Source organism: Triticum dicoccoides, chromosome 2A, assembly GCF_002162155.2.
Source record: "Triticum dicoccoides isolate Atlit2015 ecotype Zavitan chromosome 2A, WEW_v2.0, whole genome shotgun sequence".
NCBI classification, from domain to species: Eukaryota; Viridiplantae; Streptophyta; class Magnoliopsida; order Poales; family Poaceae; genus Triticum; species Triticum dicoccoides.
In genome coordinates this window covers 787,883,548-787,884,084 of record NC_041382.1, presented here as the reverse complement: position 1 = coordinate 787,884,084, position 537 = coordinate 787,883,548, and positions in this window count along the sequence as shown.

The window sequence follows — 537 nt, the reverse complement described above, 5'->3', positions numbered from 1 at the left end:
CGAGTTTGGAGAGATAGAAGCCATGTTGTGCTCTAGTTTGGGCCTTTTGAAGAAGTCCGTCAGCTGTAACTCGGAAGGCACATACTGAAGAACAATAACCTGATCCTGCACACCAGCACGCACATAAAAAGCATTAACACCAATATGCTTGGTGAGCTCATGCTTCACAGGGTCGCGGGCAATGCTAATAGCACCTGTACTGTCAGAAATAGCAGAGTAGATGTAGTGACAGAAACACCAAAATCATGAAGTAACCACCGTAACCAAGTCGCCTCTGCAGTCAAAAGAGCCATAGCTCGCAACTCAGCCTCTGCACTCGAACGGGAAACTGCGGTCTGTTTCTTCGTCTTCCAGGCAATGAGAGAACCACCAAGGAAAACACAGTAAGCAGAAAGTGAACAGCGATCCGAGGTATCACTAGCCCATGTAGCATCCGAAAAGGCCTGAACCTGTAATGAACTGTAGCGAGGAAAGAACAGACGGTGAGAGATCGTGCCATGAAGATATCGGAGAACACGAAGAAGGTGACTGTAGTGG